The sequence below is a fragment of the Malaclemys terrapin genome, chromosome 6 (assembly GCF_027887155.1).
Source record: "Malaclemys terrapin pileata isolate rMalTer1 chromosome 6, rMalTer1.hap1, whole genome shotgun sequence".
NCBI lineage: Eukaryota > Metazoa > Chordata > Testudines > Emydidae > Malaclemys > Malaclemys terrapin.
In genome coordinates this window covers 99601185-99610338 of record NC_071510.1, presented here as the reverse complement: position 1 = coordinate 99610338, position 9154 = coordinate 99601185, and positions in this window count along the sequence as shown.

Below are 9154 nucleotides of genomic sequence, written 5' to 3'. Positions count from 1 at the left end.
CACTCCATAGGTTGCGTGAGACAGGAAAACCATTTCTGTGATCAACAGTGTGCAAATTAGCATTTTCAACGTTTGAAAAAAGCTCTTGTGACTGCTCCCATTTTACCTTACAATTACATGTTACAAATCCCCTTTCATATTTGACACAGATGCTTGTATTTATGGCTTGGTGGCAGTTTTGAAAGAAGAACACACTGATGGGGTGTGCTCCCTGCATTAGCCCTGCAGGAGCTGAATTAGACCAGGAGGGGCCCGATCAGCTAATTATGCTGCGAACAGAAGAGTTTTAGGCTGGAGACAGTTAATTGAAAAGAGGCTCACCTGTGTAGGAACAAATGGGTCCTAAGAGCCAGGTAGTGGGCTACAGACAGAGGCTGCTGGGAAAGGGCGAGGAGTTGAACCAGTGGTAGGAAGCAGTCCAGGGAAGGAGCAGTGAGGGCTGGGAGATGAAAGCCCAGTACTGCTGAGCTGAGGGTCCCTGGACTGGAACCCGCTGGGGAGGGTGGGCCTGGATTCTCCCACCCACCACTGGAGTGGCCAGGGCGTGGGAAATGCCAGCTAGCCAGCCAGCAAGTCTCGAAAGACTGAATTCCCTGGAAGGGGAGGACCTTGGTGACCTGACCGGACGGCCAAGCCATGAAGAGGATGCTGCAGATCCAGGAGTGAGTGGGGCTGCAGACTGAGACAGGACGTGGGGAAGATGCCACTGGAGGGAGAGCGCAAGTTGGCAGAGCTAATTCCCAAGACAACCAGCAGGAGACAATAAGCGGTGAGCAGAACCTGTGACAAACACACAGGACTTAAGAGGGTAGTGGTTTATTACATCAAAAGTCTAAGTTCTCCGGATATAAATTATTGCACCATCAAAACTGAATTCCTGTAAGTGGTTAAATCTGTAGAACACTTTCAATATTATTTATAGGAGAAGTTTGTGGTCAGGACAGAGCAGTGGTTTCCCCAGGAATTGAAATTGGGGGGAGGAGGGGGGTCAGGGCCGATGAGATGTATATAAAGGAGATATGAATAAAGTAAATGTTTTGTTAGGATAATGCAAACCACATAACAGGTCTAGATTTCTAAAAAGTATATATATATATTTTTTTAAATTATTTAATTTAAATTGACTTTCGAAAAGTAAGCCATCATGGGATAAGAGGGAAGTCCTTTCATGGATCAATAACTGGTTAAAAGATGGGAAACAATTTATTCATACCCTTTATCAGTTTTCAGAATGGAGAGAGATAAATAGTGGTATCCCTGAGGGGTCGACTGGGACCATTACTGTTCAACATATTCATAAATGATCTGGAAAAATGGGTAAACAGTGAGGTGGCGAAATTGGCAGATAGAACTGTTTCATAGAATATCAGAGTTGGAAGGGACCTCAGGAGGTCATCTAGTCCAACCCCCTGCTCAAAGCAGGACCAATCCCCAAATGGCCCCCTCAAGGATTGAACTCACAACTATGGGTTTAGCAGGCCAAAGCTCAAACCACTATTCAAGATAGTTAAGTCCCAGGCAGACTGCGAAGAGTTACAAAGGGATCTCACAAAACAGGGTGACTGGGCAACAAAATGGCAGATGAAATTCAATGTTGATAAATGCAAAGTAATGCACATTGGAAAACAATCTCAACTATACATACAAAATGATGGAGTCTGAATTAGCTGTTAACACTCCCAGCAGTCAAAAAAGCTAACAATGTTGGGAATCATTAAGAAAGGGATAGATAATAAGACAGAAAATATCATCTATATAAATCCATAGTATGTGCACACCTTGAATACTGTGTACAGATCTCGTCACCCCATCCCAAAAAGATATTGGAATTGGAAAAGGTACAGAGATGGGCAACTAAAATGATTAGGGGTATGAAACAGGAGGAGAAATTAAAATGACTGGGAATTTTCAGCTTAGAAAAGGGACGACTAAGGGGGGATATGATAGAGGTCTATAAAATCTTGACTGGTGTATAGAAAGTGAATAAGGAAATGTGTTATGTGAAGGATTAAATAACAAGAACTAGCAGTCACCCAATGAAATTAATAGGCAGCAGGTTTTAAAAAAACAAAAGTACTTCTTCACACAACATAAAGTCAACCTGTGGAACTCTTTGCCAGGGGATGCTGTGAAGACCAAAACTATAACAGGATTAAAAAAAAAACTAGATAAATTTCTGGAGAATAGGTCCATCAGTGGCTATTAGCCAGGATGGGGAGGGATGCAACACCATGCTCTGAGTGTCCCTAGCCTGTTTGCCAGAAGAATCATAGAATATCAGGGTTGGAAGGGACCTCAGGAGGTCATCTAGTCCAACCCCCTGCTCAAAGCAGGACCAATTCCCAACTAAATCATCCCAGCCAGGGCTTTGTCAAGCCTGACCTTAAAAACCTCTAAGGAAGGAGATTCCACCACTTCCCTCGGTAACCCATTCCAGTGCTTCACCACCCTCCTAGTGAAAAAGTTTTTTTCCTAATATCCAACCTAAACCTCCTCCACTGCAACCTGAGACCATTACTCTTTGTTCTGTCGTCTGGTACCACTGAGACCGGTCTAGATCCATCCTCTTTGGAACCCCCTTTCAGGTAGTTGAAAGCAGCTATCAAATCCCCCCTCATTCTTCTCTTCTGCAGACTAAACAATCCCAGTTCCCTCAGCCTCTCCTCATAAGTCATGTGCTCCAGTCCCCTAATCATTTTTGTTGCCCTCCGCTGGACTCTTTCCAATTTTTCCACATCTTTCTTGTGGTGTGGGGCCCAAAACTGGACATAGTACTCCAGATGAGGCCTCACCAATGTCCAATAGAGGGGAATGATCACGTCCCGCGATCTGCTGGCAATGCCCCTACTTATATAGCCCAAAATGCCGTTAGCCTTTTTGGCGACAAGGGCACACTGTTGACTCATATCCAGCTTTTCTTTCACTGTAACCCCTAGGTCCTCTTCTGCAGAACTGCTTCCTAGCCATTTGGTCCCTAGTCTGTAACAGTATATGGGATTCTTCCGTCCTAAGTGCAGGACTCTGCACTTGTCCTTGTTGAACCTCATCAGATTTCTTTTGGCCCAATCCTCTAATTTGTCTGGGTCCCTCTGTATCCTATCTCTACCACTCCTCCCAGTTTAGTGTCATCTGCAAACTTGCTGAGAGTGCAATCCACGCCATCCTCCAGATCATTAATGAAGATATTGAACAAAACCGGCCCCAGGTCCAACCCTTGGGGCACTCCGCTTGATACCGGCTGCCAACTAGACATGGAGCCATTGATCACTACCCGTTGAGCCCGACTATCTAGCCAGCTTTCTATCCACGTTATAGTCCATCCAGCCCATACTTCTTTAACTTGCTGGCAAGAATACTGTGGGAGACCGTATCAAAAGTTTTGCTAAAATCAAGAAGTAACACATCCACTGCTTTCCCCTCATCCACAGACCCAGTTATCTCCTCATAGAAGGCAATTAGGTTAGTCAGGCATGACTTGCCCTTGGTGAATCCATGCTGACTGTTCCTGATCACTTTCCTCTCCTCTGAGGGTATGTCTACACTACGAAATTAGTTCGAATTTATAGAAACCGGTTTTATTGAAACCGGTTGTATACAGCCGATTGTGTGTGTCCCCACATAAAATGCTCTAGGTGCTCAAGTCGGCAGACCGCGTCCACAGTGCGAGGGTAGCGTCGACTTCCGGAGCATTGCACTATGGGTAGCTATCCCACAGCTATCCCACAGTTCCCGCAGTCTCCGCCGCCCCTTGGAATTCTGGGTTGAGATCCCAATGCCCGGATGATGCAAAAACAGTGTCGCGGGCGGTTCTGGGTACATGTCATCAGGCCCCTCCCCCCCCCGTCACAGCAACGGCAGACAATAGATTCGCGCCTTGTTACCTGTGCAGACAACATACCACGGCAAGCATGGAGCCCGCTCAGCTCAGCTGAGCTCACCATCACCATATGTCCTCTGGGTGCTGGCAGACGTGGGACTGCATTGCTACACAGCAGCAGCTGCTAACTGCCTTTTGGCGGTAGACGGTGTAGCATGAGTGATAGCCGTGGAGCTGGCAGCCGTAGGGCTGCATTGTACCAGCCCCTTGCCCTTTGGTAGGCGATGGTATATTATGATTGGTACCCATCATCGTCGTACTGGAGTGGCTGTCAATCATGGCCACCTGGGCAGACATGTTTCGATGATGATGGCTACCAATCGTAATATACTATTTTCTGCCAATTGCCCAGTATTGTCTGCTAAGCACCCAGAAGAGACCGAGGGCGATGCTGGGTGCTGGCGGACGTGGGGCTGGCAGACGTGGGGCTGCATTGCTACACAGCAGCAGCCCCTTGCCTTTTGGCAGACGATGGTATATTATGACTGGTAACCGTCGTCATCATATTGGAGAGGCTATCACTCATGCTGCACCGTCGGCTGCCAGCTTAAGATGTAAAAAATAGATTTGTTCTGTATTCATTTGCTTCCCCTTCCTCCGTGAAATCAACGGCCTGCTAAGCCCAGGGTTTTCAGTTTAATCTTTGGGGGGACCATTCTGTGTGACAGTTGTTTGTGTTTCTCCGTGATGCACAGCCACCTTTCTTGATTTTTAATTCCCTGTTCCTGTACCTGTACGCCATGTCGTCATTCGGCCCTCCCTCCTGCCCGCCCTCCCTCCTTCTCCTGGTCCATCAGATACTACTTTTGCGCCTTTTTTCTGACCAGGCGCCATAGCTAGCACTGGGATCATGGAGCCCGCTCAGATCACCGCGGCAATTATGAGCACTATGAACACCACGCGCATTGTCCTGGAGTATATGCAGAGCCAGGACATGCCAAGGCGAAACCCGGACCACCCGAGGAGGCGATTGCAGGGCGGCGACGAGAGTGATGAGGAAATTGACATGGACATAGACCTCTCACAAGGCACAGGCCCCAGCAATGTGGAAATCATGGTGTCACTGGGGCAGGTTCATGCCGTGGAACGCAGATTCTGGGCCCGGGAAACAAGCACAGACTGGTGGGACCGCATCGTGCTGCAGGTATGGGACGATTCCCAGTGGCTGCGAAACTTTCGCATGCGTAAGGGCACTTTCATGGAACTTTGTGACTTGCTTTCCCCTGCCCTGAAACGCCAGGATACCAAGATGAGAGTAGCCCTCACAGTTGAGAAGCGAGTGGCGATAGCCCTGTGGAAGCTTGCAACGCCAGACAGCTACCGGTCAGTCGGGAATCAATTTGGAGTGGGCAAATCTACGGTGGGGGCTGCTGTGATCCAATTTGCCAGGGCAATGAAAGACCTGGTGATATCAAGGGTAGTGACTCTGGGCAACGTGCAGGCAATAGTGGATGGTTTTGCTGAAATGGGATTCCCAAACTGTGGCGGGGCCATAGACGGAACCCATATCCCTATCTTGTCACCGGAGCACCAAGCCACCGACTACGTAAACTGCAAGGGGTACTTTTCAATGCTGCTGCAAGCCCTGGTGGATCACAAGGGACGTTTCACCAACATCAACGTGGGATGGCTGGGAAAGGTACATGATGCTCGTGTCTTCAGGCACTCTGGTCTGTTTCGAAAGCTGGAGGAAGGGACTTTCTTCCCGGACCAGAAAGTAACCGTTGGGGATGTTGAAATGCCTATCGTGATCCTTGGGGACCCAGCCTACCCCTTAATGCCATGGCTCATGAAGCCGTACACAGGCAGCCTGGACAGGAGTCAGGACCTTTTCAACTACAGGCTGAGCAAGTGCCAAATGGTGGTGGAATGTGCATTTGGACGTTTAAAAGCGCGCTGGCGCAGCTTACTGACTCGCTCAGACCTCAGCGAAAAGAATATCCCCATTGTTATTGCTGCTTGCTGTGCGCTCCACAATATCTGTGAGAGTAAGAGGGAGACATTTATGGCGGGGTGGGAGGTTGAGGCAACTCGCCTGGCCGCTGATTACGCGCAGCCAGACACCAGGGCGGTTAGAGGAGCACAGCAGGGCGCGGTGCGCATCAGAGAAGCTTTGAAAACGAGTTTTGTGACTAGCCAGGCTACTGTGTGAAACTTCTGTTTGTTTCTCCTTGATGAACCCTCCAACCCCCCCCCCCCCCCCGACCCGGTTCACTCTACTTCCCTGTAAACCAACCACCCCACCCCACCCTCCCCTCCCGCTTGCAGAGGCAATAAAGTCATTGTTTTTTCACATTCATGCATTCTTTATTAGTTCCTCACAGAAGTAGGGGGATAATTGCCAAGGTAGCCTGGGATGGGTGGGGGAGGAGGGATGGAAAAGGACACACTGCATTTTAAAACTTTAACTCTTATTGAAGGCCAGCCTTCTGATGCTTGGGTGATCATCTGGGGTTGAGTGACTGGGTGGACGGAGGCCCCCCCACCGTGTTCTTGGGCGTCTGGGTGAGGAGGCTATGGAACTTGGGGAGGAGTGCTGTTGGTTACACAGGGGCTGTAGTGGCGGTCTCTGCTCCTGCTGCCTTTCCTGCAGCTCAACCATACGCTCGAGCATATCAGTTTGATGCTCCAGCAGGCGGAGCATTGCCTCTTGCCGTCTGTCTGCAAGCTGACGCCACCTATCGTCTTCAGCCCGCCACTTGCTCTTTTCATCCCGCCATTCAGCCCGCCACCTCTCCTCTCGTTCATATTGTGCTTTTCTCATCTCCGACATTGACTGCCTCCACGCATTCTGCTGTGCTCTATCAGCGTGGGAGGACATCTGCAGCTCCGTGAACATATCGTCCCTCGTCCTACGTTTTCTCTTTCTAATGTTCACTGGCCTCTGCGAAGGAGAAACATTTGCAGCTGGTGGAGGAGAAGGGAGAGGTGGTTAAAAAAGACACATTTTAGAGAACAATGGGTACACTCTTTCATTACGAGGTCTCATATTTCGGCTTGCAGGCAGCCATGGTAGGCCACAGTGTTTTGGCTTTTTTAACCTTCTTAACATGCGGGAAAGGTTGCAAACAGCAGTGCATTTCCCATATCAAGGATGAATTGGGTTGTCCATTTAAAATCGGTTTTCAATGTAAAAGGAGGGGCTGCGGTTTCCCGGTTAACATGCGTCACAAACACAAGTAAACCCCCCCCCCCACCCCCCCCCCCCACACGATTCTCTGGGATGATCACTTCACCCCTCCCCCCACCGCGTGGTTAACAGCGGGGAACATTTCTGTTCAGAAGAGCAGGAACGGGCGCCTCTCAATGTCCCCTTAATAAAATCACCCCATTTCAACCAGGTGACCGTGAATGATATCACTCTCCTGAGGATAACAGAGAGATAAGGAATGGATGTTGTCTGCATGCCAGCAAACACCGGGACCATATGCTGCCATGCTTTGTTATGCAATGATTCCAGACTACGTGCTACTGGCCTGGTGTGGTCAAGTGTCCTACCATGGCGGACGGGATAAGGCAGCCCTCCCCAGAAACCTTTTGCAAACGCTTTGGGAGTACATAAAGGAGAGCTTTCTGGAGATGTCCCTGGAGGATTTCCGCTCCATCCCCATACACGTTAACAGACTTTTCCAGTAGATGTACTGGCCGCGATTGCCAGGGCAAATTAATCATTAAACACGCTTGCTTTTAAACCATGTGTAATGTTTACAAATATTTACAAAGGTACACTCACCAGAGGTCTCCTGTGTGCCCTGAGGGTCTTGGGTGAGTTCGGGGGTTACTGGTTCCAGGTCCAGGGTCACAAACATATCCTGGCTGTTGGGGAAACCGGTTTCTCCGCTTCCTTGCTGCTGTGAGCTACCTACAGTACCTCCATCCTCATCTTCCTCGTTCCCCGAACAGTCTTCCCTGTGTGTTTCTCCAGTGAGAGAGTCATAGCACACGGTTGGGGTAGTGGTGGCTGCACCCCCTAGGATCGCATGCAGCTCCGCGTAGTAGCGGCAAGTTTGTGGCTCTGCCCCGGACCTTCTGTTAGCTTCTCTGGCTTTGTGGTAAGCTTGCCGTAGCTCCTTAATTTTCACGCGGCACTGCTGTGTGTCCCTGTTATGGCCTCGGTCCTTCATGGCCTTGGATATCTTTTCTAATACTTTTCCATTTCTTTTACTGCTACGGAGTTCAGCTATCACTGCTTCATCTCCCCATATGGCGAGCAGATCCCGTACCTCCCGTTCGGTCCATGCTGGAGCTCTTTTGCGATCCTGGGACTCCATCACGGCTACCTGTGCTGATGAGCTCTGCGTGGTCACCTGTGCTCTCCACGCTGAGCAAACAGGAAATGAAATTCAAACATTCGCGGGTCTTTTCCTGTCTACCTGGTCAGTGCATCTGAGTTGAGAATGCTGTCCAGAGCGGTCACAATGAAGCACTGTGGGATAGCTCCCGGAGGCCAATAACGTCGAATTCCGTCCACACTACCCCAATTCCGACCCGCAAAGGCCGGTTTTATCGTTAATCCCCTCGTCGGAGGTGGTGTAAAGAAACCAGTTTAAAGGACCCTTTAAGTCGAAAGAAAGGGCTTCGTTGTGTGGACGTGTCCAGGCTTAATTCGGTTTAACGCTGCTAAAGTCGACCTAAACCCGTAGTGTAGACCTGGCCTAAGTGCTTCAGAATTGATTCCTTGAGGACCTGCTCCATGATTTTTCCAGGGACTGAGGTGAGGCTGACTGGCCTGTAGTTCCCCGGATCATCCTCCTTCCCTTTTTTAAAGATGGGCACTACATTAGCCTTTTTCCAGTCATGCGGGACCTCCCCCGATCACCAAGAGTTTTCAAAGATAATGGCCAATGGCTCTGCAATCACATCCGCCAACTCCTTTAGCACCCTTGGATGCAACGCATCCCGCCCCATGGACTTGTGCTTGTCCAGTTTTTCTAAATAGTCCCGAACCACTTCTTTCTCCACAGAGGGCTGGTCACCTCCTCCCCAAACTGTGCTGCCCAGTGCAGCAGTCTGGGAGATGACCTTGTTCGTGAAGACAGGCCAAAAAAGCATTGAGTACATGAGCTTTTTCCACATCCTTTGTCACTAAGTTAGTTGCCTCCCTCATTCAGTAAGGGGCCCACACTTTCCTTGACTTTCTTCTTGTTGCTAACATACCTGAAGAAACCCTTCTTGTTGTTCTTAACATCCCTTGTGAGCTGCAACTCCAAGTGTGATTTGGCCTTCCTGATTTCACTCCTGCATGCCTGAGCAATATTTTTATACTCCTCCCTGGTC